The following is a 12,323-nucleotide window of genomic DNA, read 5'->3' as shown; positions in this document are numbered from 1 at the left end:
TTTGTGGCATTTCTTCAACTTGCATTGCCCTGCCTGCTTCTCCTAGGATTCTCCAGGCTTTCACCAGCTTTTCTTTTTCTCAAGGGCCCAGTGTTTCAGGAGCATGTGACAGGAAGCCTGGAGGAGGTCACGTGCAAGCACACCTACCTGTCCTGACAGCTTTCTTCTGACAGCTATACTTACACGTCTTGAATTTTGGACACAAAATTCATGTTTCACCCTTGGGCTTCAGGACCAGAATGACAGTTCTTTTGCACACAAAGGAAAGCAGGTAATGCAAGTGTCTTAGGTGCAGATTAGAGATGGCCCATGCAAGATCAAGGCTGGACAGAGAGGTCTGTCCTGGCCACTTTTGTGTACCAGCATTCTTTGAATGTACCTGCTACTTAACTTGCTTTGGCAACCCAACCATTTCCTTGGCTTGCCCTGCTGATTCTCCATTGCCTTGCATTCCCTTGCATGCCCATGTCCCCCCCACATTTGACCTGCCTACAGTTTTCCTCCAGTCCTTTGCCTTGCCTAGCCCTTCCTGTTTCCATTACTTCCTATGCCCAGTCTTGCCTCTAACTTCTGGGCCTTCTCTCACCTACCACTCCATTTGCTTTCTCCTCATGTCTCCAGACTTGCCAACCTCTCCCTTGACTTGCCTAAAATTGCTTACACTTGCTTTGCATTGCCTTACCTGCATGGAAGGCAAGGCACAGAGTGGTAGGCAAGGCAAAGCAAAGCCAAGCCAGCAAGTTATTTGTAGGGCCAGGCAAGGCAGACATATATCGGAACCCAGGACATCCCTCTGGGTGACCTGTCTGGTTTTGGCCCCTGGCAGGGGGCTGATGAGCCCTGGCAGAAGGCAAAAAACACTTGGGAATTCTATCTTAGCCCCTGTGAGAAATTACCAACCTTGTATGAAGAGTCACAGGTCACAAAAGTTTAAGTAGCATGGTAGTAGGAATCATGGGGTGAAGGGAAAAATTTTGGAACCATGTACAGGGGGGTTTAGAACCATGTACAGTGGGGTTTAGAACCATGTACAGGGGTGTTTGGGATTCTGTACATGGGGGTCAGGGGCTCCAAGATGGAGGGATTTGGGCGTGCCCTGTCCTTCTTTCTTCTCCCTGGCATCCATGTTCAGGATGATGTTGGCACTCACAGATTAGTTTAGAGTAGAAAGTCACTGTCTAGCATAGGTGATAGGTATTGGAACATAATTGTAAACATAGTGCACGTAGTTTTTAGTATAAGAAATATCACCAGCCCGGGAGGAGGGAAGTGTGCCTCGAACCGACCTGCCAGACAGGCCTGTGGCAGGTCAGAGAGAAAACATCTTAGATAAGCAACAATAAATGACCTTGAGAACTACAAATGAAGAATTCAGACTCTTTCTTTGACCATCTGGCTAGCTCGGGGTCATCCCGACCGTAGGGAACCCGAGAGACATAGACAAGCAAGCAAAGCAAGGGTAGGCTAGGAAAACTAGGCATGGTACTGGAGGCAAGGCCAAGCCAAGTGACTTAGGCTGCCTTTCCTTGGGAGGTAAAAGATATGGTCGCAATGTTAGTAGGGCAGCTGATAAGGTATTGTGGGGAGGTATAGTCCAGCAAGACATTTCTGTCCTGGCCCCTTCTGTGTAGGAGCCATTGTTGGACATAGTCAGTACCGGACGTGCTATGCAACTTTTGCTTGTTAAGTTTCTGTATGAGAACAGCAATGCTGTCTCATGGGAAGGAAAGATCTTCTGCACCTCTAACCCTAGTGTTAGAGGTGCAGATAAGAAGCTGTGTCATGCAGCTTAAGGGTGGCAGCAACTTTCTATCCTGGCATATTTGGTTTGGAAGCACTGACTCAATTTGTACAATCAGGAGTCAGTATCCATCTTTGCAAGGCAATCTCCCTCCTGAAAGAATCCATTTGGCATGTGTTTTCCACTTCCTCGAGGCAGCCTTCTTGAAATTCTGCCAGCACACTTCTTTTGGACAAGGTAAACAGCTGCGCTGGGTCTTGGTGTGCAGCAGATCTAGTACCCTTCACAGGTAATGCCCAATACCAGTGTTCTGACACCTTTGTATAGGATCACTCCCTGGATGTTTTGGATTTTGGAGAAGGGGATGCCATTTCTTTCGAGATGAGCTTCTAGTTCCTCTCTTTGGCAAAGTTTGGATGGGCACTTTGGGTGGTCTCAGTGAATTTAAAGGCTTTTCCCAATAGGCAGTTCTCTGGGTAGGAGTTGTTGAACTGTGAGTGGGAATGCAGAGACCAAGCCTCTGCAGGACAAGTTTTTGTCCCTTGTAACTTTAGTGTGTGAGCAGTCCCTGGTGCCATCCCATTTGGATCCGGACTTTGTGAGACTGAAGGCTTACGGTGGTACCTAGAGCTGAGAAGGAAAGTGGCGATAGCAGGGTGTGTGTTTGTAGTTTGATGGATGCAACTGAAATTGTAGGCTGCAAAGAGCTTTCTCCACCAACAGTTTTGCGAGCTCTGTTTTTGGCAGATGTTTTCAAGTTTGTTACCAGACTCTACAAGAGTGAAAAAGTTTGTTAGGGCAGAAGAGCTGGTGTTGGCCTTTGAGTGTGGTGCAGAATATCCACTTGGAAGGGGAAGATCGCTGTAATCTTTTTGTCCTGACAAAGTTGATTTGAAAGCAGGGATGTTTCTGACTTGGATGTGTCCTGGGGTGGTTTTGAACTGGGCTCGGTGCGTGTCCTTGTTTTGTGACAATGCCATGGTGGGGTTATTTTTATGAGCGCTGACAGTGCCCAGGAAAAAGACAAGCACTTTTCTAGCCCAGCCCCATTTGTGTGGGAGCAGTGTGGGGGCAAGAGCTCTGCTGTGGATCCTGGCTCTTGGGCACTGACAGAATGTGATCCTGCATGTAGCAGAGAAGGAAGAGGAATCATTTAATTGTTGGCCGTACAGCTTATAAGCTTCAAAATAAAGGGCAATTGCAGCATGGCCTCTTCCTTTTAGAGCATTTTCTGTGCCATCAGCTGCTCAACATGTAACTCGCACCCACTGACTGCATCCAGCTCCCTGGAGATATGCACTTCCTCTCAGGATCTATGTACCATCTTTCACTCTAACTCTTGAAGATCCCAAACCACTTCAAAATGTGCAGCAGCTGCTCTCAAAGAAAAAGTCCTACAACAAGAAGGCAGTGCTGGCCATAATAGTCCCTTTGCAGTCTGTCAACTGAACGAAACACCTTAGTGATTCGCACGTTCCTTCTCAAGGATATATATATAGCATCAGCACATTCTCTCAAAGTGGCATAGACTATCATTACAGCGAAGCGTTTTCAGCTGCAGTTCTGACTGACAGAAGTGTCAGGACAGAAGGCATTTGCCAACCTACCTCTTTCTTGTGCAAACTGGCATTCGCAGCTCAAATATTTTCACATTCTTTCATTGTCGCCATGTCCAAGCAGCTAGAGGTCATGCAGGTGGAAGTATCAAGACAGAAGATGTTCTCAAAGTACCTCCTTTTCTTAACAGCTTTTAAACTGCGCACAATGCTCCATATCTTCTTTCCCAGATAGACCTGCCGTCACTTTTTCACTCTCACATCCTTGTTGCAAACTTCCAGCAGCTGTTTGCATAGAAAAAGGCTCTAGAAATCAAAGGCAGACTTGGGCTGCACCTTCTGCCTGCCCCACGTAAGCCACATCAAACTCACCAGTGCACTCTACTCTGTCCTTCCCTCCTCCACTGCATCTACCATTGTGTACTCTGGATCTCAGAACCTAAATGTAGGCACAGTTGTTTCCACAGAGGAATTGGAAGAGGCATCGGTAGCAGCACAAGTAGCTCTCACTGAACTTTAAACCTTACAACGGCCACCGTGAGTTTGGTTGGTATGCCAGTAACAGCCATGCTCCTTTTACAGCCCGTATGCTGCAGCCACCAGCCCAGTGCTCTGCGGCTTCATTCTTCGACTCTTGTAACCAGTCCTGCTTTTACTCTCCTGGAAGGAATAGGCATCTATTTCTCACACAGATCATTGTGGCAGCAGCAAAGGGCTCTAGCGCACTGCTTCTGCCAAATGACGCTTGGGCCAGGCACTTACATTCTCAGCACTACGTAGCCCCGTATTCTGGGTCTTTTGTGGTCTGAATCATACCTACCGGAAAGCATTTCACAGAGAGAAAATGTGCCAGGACAACAAGCTTGGCTGGAGCGTAGCCTTGAAACTAGTGGAAATATGTATTTGCACCACATTCAAGGGGCAGTCCTCTTTCCGATACAACCAGCAAACCGCTGTCAGATCGCAGTACTCTCTGGACACTCCTTCTTAACTTGAAGTACCGATGTGCATATTACAGCCTCGCAAAGACAAAAGATCCGGAGGGATGTTGCAATGCATTCATGCAGCACAGACACTGAAAAGTGGCAAAGCTGAATGCCTTTGCTGAGCTTCAGTTCTGTGCAGATGACAGAATGAAGTGGCAGAGTACCGGGATGTTGTGCGCGGTGTACCTCATTGCAGAAGTTGAGAAAGAGCTTGTTCACAGTCAGGTGAGAATACGCTTGTAGCCATATAACTTTCTAATCCAATGGACAGTCGCCACAGAGTATGTTTTGCTTTTCTAACCTGTCACCTTCACTTCTTTCTACTGCAATGTGGATACTTTTGCCCAATAAGGTCTGATTACATGTACAAATATATGTCTCTGTTACAATATCTAAACTCTCAGCTTATTCTATTAGAATCACATGACTGCATTACTATACCATAAAACCCTTCATTATCTTATCTAATACAGTTCCTTACTTACTTAAGGCCTAATGTTACTATAGAAACATAAGTTGATGATTTCTCTGTTCAATGTTTTTGTACCTTGCTTTCACATCAATCTAGGCTTCTTCTAAGGCTGTTAATCAAACCCTCTTGAGTCTGCGAAGATTTCTATCTTTCTGATTCCCACACCTCTTCCAATTCTCACAGGAAATTCCAACTTGACTGTTTTTCGGTATCTTCATAAGTGGGCTTTTTCTGGCTAGATCATGCAAACACTGCCTGTCTAAGGAAAAATCGAATGTTCCAGCTATGGAACATGTAGACAGAAGTTTGTGTGTCATCAAGGAGATGTGTGTGCTCACACACATATGCAGTGAGAGCAGAGCGGTGTTATGGTGAGGGGTGTGGCTTGCAGACAGAGATGACACACACTCCCGAGGTCCTTGTGACAAACAGCCTGTTTTATTGTTCAGAGCTTATTTTTATAAGGAGTTCAAAACTCCCGGGTCTAGACAGCTCATTTGGTCTGATCCTCATACAGCCCAACTCCTGTCTAATGAGATACCTGCAGCCCAGGCTGGAAGGTGATAGGTGCAGGTCCCTGTCTATCAACCCAGGGACTCCAATGGCATGGAGCGGAGTCTGGAACCACTGATGCAGAGCAATGTAACAGCAACCCCCAACCAAAACCAAGAATAAAAAGTATTCCTCAATAAAAGTTTTGGACAGTAAGGCAGAGACACATAAAGAAAGGAAAATCTCTTGCAGAACAGTTGTGATTATGCAAAGAGAGCCCTCTTATTAGAATATTAATCTTCATAGGGGAAATTAATTCCCTTTTTGGAATAACTTTGCCTTCCCCACAAATTTATAGCTCTTTGGAGAGAAGGAAAAGTTATTGACAGGGCACATTTCAATAGCACAGCAATTTCTTGCTTTATGTATTAATCATTCCACGAATGAAACAAGTGTAGAATGGTTGAAGAGGGAAGACTTTGCATGGGTAGGTTGTTGTCTACAAGCTGATACTGCAATGGGTTTGTTACTGGCATGAGAAGCATCTGTGTAATCAGACTCTTGTACTTGTGGGATTCCCAGATGAAGGAAGGAATGATGAATCTGACTCCACGCTCTTAGACGGCTAATTTATTATTTTATTATCTATATTATATTAAAGAATGCTATACTAAAGCTATACTAAACTATACTAAAGAATACAGAAACGATACAGACAGAAGGCTAAAAAGATACTAAGGAAAAACTTTCCAGAGCCTCGACACAGTTCATCTGTAATTGGCCATTAAGTCAAAATAATTCACATGAAACCAATGAAACAATCACCTGTTGGATAAACAATCTCCAAACCACATGCCAAAGCAGCAAAACACATGAGAAGCAAATGAGATAATATTGTTTTCCTTTTTGTCTGAGGCTTCTCAGCTCCCCGGGAGAAGAATCCCTGCAAAGGGATTTTTCCAGAAAACATAATGGTGTCAAAAGACCTCATAGCAAACTTGTTGTCAATGATGGGTAACTTCAGCTGGATTAAAATGACAGGAGTGTAGATGTCTGAGTGAGGAAAGCAACGATTATTTTTATATTTAAGGTTATTATTAGACAAATGGTAGACATGTAAATGAAAAGTAGACATTTGCTACACTTCACTGTGTATCTTCATACAAGTCAGTCCTATAGAAGAAAGAAATTAACTCATGGGAACATTGCATGATTTGAATGCAGAGTCACACTCATCTTTTGTTTCTTTGTTGTGTGCTTGGCATGGAACATGCTGCTTTGAAGAGAGAAGTGCCTAACAGACATTCCACTTTACAAACACATATGCTTCCCTATTCTCCTGAGACTGCAGCACAGAGCCCTTATTCGCATGGTAGTTTACTTCCATTAGAAGGGAAACTCATCTAGCCAGGCTTCATCACCCCCTGCATCTTTTGGGGTAATTCTTGGAAGAAAATAGGTAGCAACTTTTCCACTCCACATGATTAATTTTTCATTCTCTTCCTAATGTACTTCAGGGAACAAGCTATCAATTCTCTACTGTTTCTATGAAAAGGCATGAAGCTATTAACTAAATTCCCATAGATCTAATAAGGAATCAAAGTATTTTTTGCCTACAAACATGCCCTTATGTTATGAAAAGTATGGATTGTTAAGGATGGTAGAAGATCTGTATGAAAAGGGAGAAAACCCAGAAGCATGCAGGGATTTTCAGGTATGAAAGGGAAAATGACATTAATTTGTCAGTGGAAAGAAATTGAAAGAGGGAGGAGGGAGGAGGGAGGAGGAGGCACAAGCTTCCTTTGAGGCAGCTGACACAAGAACAGTTGGCCTCATGAGCAAACAAGAAAACTAAAAGAAACTTCATAACAATCTCATCAAAAACTTAGTGGACAAATGTGCAAACCCATTTGTTCATTTATTATGTGAATTATTTATATATATATATATATATATATATTCTTCATTCTGACAGAATTTTCAGGTAGCAAGCTAGTGTATGGTACCTGGAACCAATGGTGTATTGGTGTATTGGAAATGTCCAACATGCGGAACACGCTTTGATCTGAATGCTACTATAGAAGAATCACAGAATCATAGAATGGCCGAGGTTGAAAAAGACCTTAAAGGCCATCAGGTTCCAACCCTCTGACATGGGCAGGGACACCTTTTACTTGCCCAGGTTGCTCACAGCCCCATCCAGCCTGGCCTTGAACACCCGGTTGGGGTGTCCATAACTCCTCTGGGCAAGCTATGCCAGTGGCTCACCACCCTCACAGGGAAGCATTTCTTCCTAGTATCTGATTTAAACCTGCCCTCTTTCAGTTTGAAGCCATTCCCCATTGTCCTCTCTCCATAGTTCCTAATGAAGAGCACCTCTCCTGCTTCCCATCAGATACCGGAAGGTGTTGTGAGGTCTCCATGCAACCTTCTCTTCACCAGGCTAAACAACCCTAATTCTCTCAGTCCGTGGGAAGTGCTCTAGTCCTCAATACTGAACTGCAGTATTGAATGATGATGTTTTGAATCCTTTGAAGGCATTTTGTTTTTTAGCCTTAAATTAGGCTAAATATCTTTGGTTTGTGGGTATAGCAAGTGAGCAACAGAAATCACTGCCTTGGCTTGCCTTTTCTTCAGCTCCTTTCCGTGGGAGGCTTGGTGCAAACATCACAGCTGGTGAGATAGTGGGCACACCATAATTCTGAAAGAGCTTTGCACAGTAAACATAGAGGAGAATTAAATATTGAAATGCAGATGATAGAAGCTGCCCAATGGACTGTGCTGGTGGAAATCAAATACTAGTCTAGTATTTTGAATCCAAATAATTCCTCCCGATGAGGCCAGAGAGGATTGTTTGCCTTTGAATCTGAGCACATGGACAGTAGTGTATGGTCCACAGGTTGAAAACAGTGTAGATACTTCTCCTTTTTTTCATTAATGGTTCAGAGACTGAAAAGGCAGCTACAAAATGGTAAATACATCCCTACAGATTCAAAAATTGTTGTTATTAATTTGCATCTCCACCATAACCAACAGCTTGTTAGAACTATAATACAGATGGGAATTTTATAGCTTCTCAGAAATGAAGCAGGAATTGGCCAATGGACCTTAAAGTAGCTACAAGTTTTTCAGCACAAGGCATCTCAAAAGTATTTTAACCTTACAGTACTTTTCTGTGTTATGCTTTAATCTCAGGGAAGTATGCAAAAAAAATATTACATAACTAAGATAATAATCAAAATAAGTAACATATATAGAAACAGAACCCATGTTTTTTAACTTTCAACCTTGTCTTCTCAACACACTCTCTAAAATGGAATTGTTTCCCTATCTCCCTTGAAACATTTTGGAGCAAAAAGCACTCTAATGTCTGATAGGTGTTTTGTTCAAAAATCACTTGTTCTGGTTTTCTGTCCATAAGCGGAGTAACACGTGTCTGTGTTGGTAGCTGGCCAAAGGAGGTAGGAAGAGTAATCATCATCCACAACACTGGGGCTAAAGAAATTTCCACAGAAAATTACCTGCCCTATTACTTTTTATGCATTGGGTTGAAAGTTCAGAATCTGTTTCCATTTTTCCCATCTCTAGAATGTTATATTTCACAGAATGAGAGCCCCTCAAACATCAGTCCTGCCAGAACACCCCACCATGTGCTGTCATAGGGGATCTGCTGGTGTCCACTGACTCTTACCAGTATAGTGCTTGTCACTGTTGCACGTCACTGTTCTGCATACTTTTGATTAATGCTCTTTGAGTGGTTGAAAACAAGAAAAGAATGACTAGACATTTTTATGATCAAATCGCCTGATGTAGTAAAATTAGGTGCATAATAAATGTATTAATTGTCATAAACAGAGAGATGAAGGGTCCAAAAGATTACTTGCATACTTACTGTTCTAAATCCTTTGTTACCTGGAAAATTGCAAAAGATTCCAGGCTTTCACCAAAATGCAAATCAGATTAAAATGTGAAGCCTTACAGTTTACTGGATATAAAACTTCAAAATCCATTTTTAAATGTTAGAGATTGTTATGTATTTCCTATTAATACCCTGAGGTTTAGAGTTGTAATTTAGAGAGAAAAGAATGCTATTTTGAAGTCATTCTATTAAATCATCTTGTTTGGACTCTCTTCTCTTGGTTTTCATTTCTGAAACTCTGTTTGAAAGGCGTAGCGTTCTGGATTAATTATTTTCAACTGTTTCCCCTGTAATTCTTCTTTTAAGTCAAACCTATAAAAATCCACAGTTTCTTACCCTACCACTTCTAAAATTCTATTGAGAAGCAAAAAAACCCCCATCAAACAACTAAATCTCTGTTCCAATTTGTATTACAAAAAAGTAGTCCATTAACTGCTTCCTTAACAGATTCTTTATCTTGTATTAATATGGCAACCTTTACTTGCTTTTATAGATTAGAACCCAATTCTTAAAGCTATAAGGAAACAGAGGTTTACTGTATCTGATTCTGAGATACAGAAGTCCAGCAACGCATTCAGACGTCAAAAGAAGTGTCTGTACAAGATTCAGCACAATATTGAGACATACTAGCTATTTTTCAAGAAAAATAGCCAAACTGAAACTTTTTAGACTTCTAGACTATCATGGGTGCCTGCTTCCAGAACCTGACCTAAGTTGCTGGAAACTAGCTGCAATATTACTGTAAACAATGCTGTGCATGTAGGACATTGTAATTGTTCTCTTCCATTGAAAACCACAAGTGGAGTCACACCACTTGTCTTCAAAATTGATCATTTCCTTGCAAACTGGTAAAATAATGATAGAGTGTTCTGTTCATACAGTTTAAATGTAATAATGTTCAAAATTAAAAAAAAACAAGCAAACCATCCATTCAGATATGGTCTCCAATAATACAGCAGAGAGAAGATGAACCAGTCTGGCCTACAAAATAAAGTGAAGCAGAATTTGGGAATTTGGAACACCTTAGGATGTAATATTTAAAGAAAAAAAAAGAAATAAAATATAACCTACCCAAACTCAATCAGTGATGCACAGACAAAGAACTAATTGCTACTATTATCTCTCTAGAAGTTAAATTATCCTCTTGAATGCACAGAAGGCTGTTGGAAAAGGCAGCAGCCTTTTTCTTTACAACATATTCCTCAGAGCTCCAGAAGACAAATCATTAGAGCTATGAGGATCTTTCTCTCTGTAAAACTCCCAGAGCATAGGCAGTATTATATTCCTTTAGAGATCCTTGCCACCCTGGGGGAGTGGTCGATAGTCTATAGCCCCAGTACATCAGCCAGACCCTCTGCCTTATTTAGCATGGCTACTGCAGCAAGGACATCATCTATAGTGGCTTTCTATCCAAAATATATGCAAGGCACAAGAAAGAATATACCCAAAACACTGACCACAGCTTATGGCCTTCAAAACACAAATCTCAGGATGGCAATACGTGATCTTCTGATCCAAACCATCAGGAAACATTTCTTTAGAGGTGAAAAAGGCTTCTGTGTATTGTACAAAAAATAGTTATGTAAACCAGAGTTGCATGACCCAATATTTCTATTTAACTGGAACTATTTTTATCAATATTATTTATACATTTATTTTCAGTGCATTTGGTAAAAAATGTAAAGTATTGTTTAAAAGAAATTATTGGATGTGTACTAAGTACTACGGATTAGTTAAGGTGTTGGTTTTGCATGGCTTGGTTTTTGGTGGGGAGGGAAGAAGCCAGCCACAGAAGTGATTTTTTGTGAAAAGCTCCTAGAAGCTTCCTCCATGCCTGGCAAAGTGAATCCCTGCTTGGCACTAAGAACAGACATGCTGCTAAGTCAGTTAGAGAAGCTGGTAGCGCCTCGGTGATATATTTAAGAAGGAAATCAAAACTGCAGCCAGTTAACTTTTAAGTTTGCAAATTTTTAGGTTAGCACCTGTTGTGGTTTGAAAGCAAAGCCCGTGAGATACTCCAAGTCAGAAATATAATTTATTAGGAAAAGGGAAAAAACAAATACATGCAATAATACAAAAGAAAACACCACTGGCAGAGTCAGACTACAACCTGACACCCTACTAGTTAGGATGGTGGTAGCAGTCCAGATGAAATGGTCTTGTTGAAGTGGTGATCCTGTAGGAATGTTCTGGTAGGGTAGCCTTTGTCCTCTGGAAAACCAGTGTTTAAGGGCGGCCGTTCCTCTGGAAATCCAGTGGAAAGACTGCTTGTTGTGTCCCAAAACCCAGATTATATCCAGGTGGGGATGCTTAGCTCCTCCCCCCTGGGCAGAGCATCTCACAATGGGATGTTATCATTCTCTGAGTTATGTGGTGGGTCCATTAAACAGAAATGGCTCCTGGAGGGAGTTATCTCTGAGTCATGAGGCAAGACATTGATGGGCCCATTAACAGGAGATAAGGACAAACAGTGCCCCTCCTGGTTTCAGCAGCTCTTGAGGATGAGCATAGAATGCATCTTTATATTGTAACCTAGGACATAATCCACCCCTTATTCTATGACCATCTATACCCAAACCAATACACTCATATATATATATATATATATATATATATATGTACATATATATATATAATACAGAATGAAACTTTACACACAGTTCTCACTTAAAATTAGGTGTCCTTGTGATGTACAATGGGTTTCCCCGTCCTTCTGCTTTACCCACTAAATGTAACCAGGTCCTTGAGCAAAAACAATCCCACGGATGGGTTTGCCCCTGCCTGCGGTGGGATTAATCCAAACAGTCTTTCCTAAAATACCTTTCATGTGTATCCCAGGAACTTTGTCTCCATCCACTGTGTGCAGGGGTTCAAACTGGGCAGGAGCAGCTCAATTGATAGATCCTTGGGTGTTGACCATCCAGGTGTCTTTTGCTAAGTTCAGTTCCCAATTCCTGAAGGTTCCTCTGCCAAATGCCTTCAGGGTAGTCTTAAGTAGTCCATTGCATCGTTCAACTTTCCCGGCAGCTGATGCATGATAGGGGATATGATATGTCCATTCAATACCATGTTCTCTGGCCCAGGTGTTTATAAGGCCATTCTTGAAATGGGTTCCCTTGTCCCACTCAGTTCTCTCAGGGATGCCATGTCTCCACAG

The sequence above is a fragment of the Passer domesticus genome, chromosome W, assembly GCF_036417665.1.
Source record: "Passer domesticus isolate bPasDom1 chromosome W, bPasDom1.hap1, whole genome shotgun sequence".
NCBI lineage: Eukaryota > Metazoa > Chordata > Aves > Passeriformes > Passeridae > Passer > Passer domesticus.
This window is presented reverse-complemented; position numbering follows the sequence as displayed.